Source organism: Abramis brama (assembly GCF_963993115.1).
Source record: "Abramis brama genome assembly, chromosome: 21".
Classification (NCBI taxonomy): domain Eukaryota; kingdom Metazoa; phylum Chordata; class Actinopteri; order Cypriniformes; family Leuciscidae; genus Abramis; species Abramis brama.
In genome coordinates, this window is record NC_139983.1 from 15,570,630 (window position 1) to 15,574,125 (window position 3,496).

Genomic DNA, 3,496 nt, shown 5'->3' on the forward strand with positions numbered 1-3,496 from the left:
TAGCCCGTCGTTTACACAATTTATGCATCTGCAAGAAATGCATAGAATATATTTTGTGCAAAATAGGTGTAAATTCAGAATTGCCATTAAATAAGCAAGTATGTAATTTAAATAGTTTAGATAAAATTAGGCAAGTGGTAATTATCACAAATTGAGCATAATAACTGATTATACAAAATTTCAACGTCATCGAGCCACCTCTAAATATTGTTCAAATGAGCTCATATTTTGCCTGAATTATTTTTTCATGTATTGGAACAACTTGAGGGGGTCAGACAATTATAAATCAAAACTTGAAAAATAAGGGCCACCTTAATATATATATATATATATATATATATAAAGACTTTATTGACCCCAAACCTTTGAATGGATGTATTAAGCCAGCCACTCACATCACATCAGAATGTGATAGACTATTATCATTACAAATTAACTGTTACTTAGAAAGTTGGCAGCCACTGACAGATAACAAGTTTAATTTACTCCGCAATGCCAGTTATTACTCATTTACTGCTGACAGTTGTTTTTTGGAACCTGTTCACGTAGCGGAAAAAATAAAATATGATAGTAAGCTTAATTTATTTATTTTTTCCCAGGCATGAACACATATAATACATTTACTCAGGTTCCCAGGCTTACATAAAATAACAATAAAATAATACTATATACTTGATATGGCAAAATTCTAGTCTGGAAATATTCAGAAGATATATGCAGGCCAGCTGCATTTAATTAAAGTATTATTTTTTTCCCAAATAGTACTTCTAAATGCCAACTCAACTTTCACAGCATATTATGTAAAGTACTTTAAATTCCAAACTGACAATCGTGATTAATTGAAGCTGCTTTCTATGCCTTTATTTCTATCTTTGTGGTCTATCAAATGAAAGCAGATCAAAAATGTCAATATCATTATTTTATAATGTAACCCAGTGTTATGCTTTTAATTGCATATGAGACCTAATGGCTTAATGGTGTCATAATGGAAAGTACTGTTAAATCTGTATTAGGTCTACAGATTGAGTCCTGCATGAAAAGAACTGGAACCCAATTTCAGGTTCTAGATATACTGAATAGGTGCAATATAGAAACTGTCTGGATGAATGTAAGTATGGAAGTGTTGTGTGTTTTCAGTTCAGCCTGGAATTGCATAAATGATTCCAGTTTGCAGTGGGAAGTTTCACCATTACACTATTTCTAAAAGCATTTATTATACGATGCAACTTTAGCACATGCAGTTTTAATGGCGTAAAGCATGTAGTACAGTACCTCAGCCAGTCAATTTTATTTTCAACATTATTCCTTTTACCAAGCTTATTGCTTCTGCATACTAAATTAAATCAGACCGTACAGTATGTGCTGATAAGAACTGGATAAGGCTAGCATTATTAATAATGAGCTTCTTTTGCTGAACTTTATAGGCCTAGTTCATGAGACCTTCAGGCAAAAATCGTTTTGTGTGCGTACTGTACATGATATAAAGCAAATTCTGAATGGATGTTAATGAGAACGCAGTAAATGAAGTGTATTTGAGTTTTGTTTGTTATCATTCAGAACCATTATCTGTGTATACAAGAACTGCCTCAAAAGATGCATGCTGCATTCACACAAAAGCTCTTTTTTCTGAAAACCAGTGACCCGATAAGCCATAATTTTGTATTGTTTGTTTAAATCGAAGCTATTTTGAGCATTGACGAAAATCACTCAGCCGATCTAGTTATTTTTGTATTAAAGTTGTGTGGAATTTCATTGAAATTGTATATTTATGAGAGCAATTTTACAGTGCTATACTGAAACCACATTCTTATTGGATGGTTTTGTTCACAGTGGATGCAGCAGGTGGCTTTTGGTGGTGTGTTACTTTTTTTTCTTTTTTTTCTGGTGTTTATGAGAACAAAGTGCGCATGCAGCAAACATTTGAATAAGGTTCAGTAAATAATTGCATATTTTTTATGAAAAAGATACGTTGTGAATTTGGGTCAGTAAAACGGTGTATGCTGTTAACAACAGTAAATATTGTCTCGGTTATGCTGTAAAGTGTTTCATGTGAACACAACGCCTAAATACTTGGTGTTGAAGTACACATATTCATTAAAACTATTTTTGAAATCCAATTAAAAGTGTCCTTTATAAGCAGATCTAGTCTACACAACTACTGACTTTTTTGTATTTAAGTTCAAAGCACAAAAGAATCTGAAATGCTGAAATCTTCCTGTTTTTTTTCAAATGCACTGCTTCTTTTGTGAATGAGGATTTGATGTTTGAATCTTTCATGAAATTCAATGTTCTGTGTAGCTCATCTGTATGTGAAACACACATTAAGTTGTATTCTAGGACAATGTAAATAACTTCTATTACTGTAGAATACCTGTAACTAGCATGCGTTTATATATTTTTAATAAGCTGAATGTAGCTGAGAACGGACCTGTATTTTAGCTAATAAAAAAATAAATCTAAATGCATTGCAAATAACCCTCTTGTAGATTTGAAATAAAGAATCCTCTTTGTAGAATGTTTCTCCTTTTTTTTTTTTTTTTTTTTTTTTTTTTATTGTATGAAATGAACAGCAGAATAAAAGGCAGAGTCTGCCTTCTACTGGGGATTTACTGCAGTTGCATGGACTCTCCTAATGTTAACAGATTTTGTGAGTGAATTTTTATCTTTTCCAAACATTATGAGAGAAAGTGGTGCTTAGGTCAAACAAAATATTACATAAACATTACATTTATTCTTTATTAATTATATATGAGCTTCCAGTCTGGTTAATGTCTGAATGTAGTTTAACATTGAACTCTACATTTTGGTTGTTTTCTAAGAAATATAGCCTAAATTAAATTAACATTCATGTATTTGGTGTAATTTAAACAAGGTTAGGGAATTATCAGTTATCCTACATGTCCACAATTGGTAAATACAATATTATATAAAATTATAAATGTAAGAAGTAAAAAAGTGGTAGAAAAATCAATTCTACAAATTATTGATTTTATGATTTTACTTTACTATAAATTTTAGGGGTGTTTTTTTTTTTTTTTTTTTTTGTATATAAAATGATCTTACTTTTACAACAGAATGTTTAAAGTACTGTATGTTATAGTTGTGTTACGTTTATATGTTGTTGCTGTGATTGACATTTTCCTCCGCGAATCACGTTGCGCTAACTTTATCCTTTTATGGTCACTTTATGAACCCAAAGTAAACTTCCAATCGCAAGACACACAAGCCTTTTCTGTTTGAGTTAGTCAACCCAACCTTGTAAACCTGACCAAACAGATCGACTCCTCTCACGACCAGTGAAGTCACGACAAACGGGTACCGCCTTAGCGAAAACCAATAAATGCATACAGTTTAGCGAAGTGAAATACACGTACACTTTAACCAATTGGCTCGCACGTATGCAGTTGCGTATGTAACATAAGCCAATTAAAATTGGTTTCTGGAAAGCTTAGGGCGGGATAAACGCTTCAATGGCCCAATCCGCTCTTTAGAAATC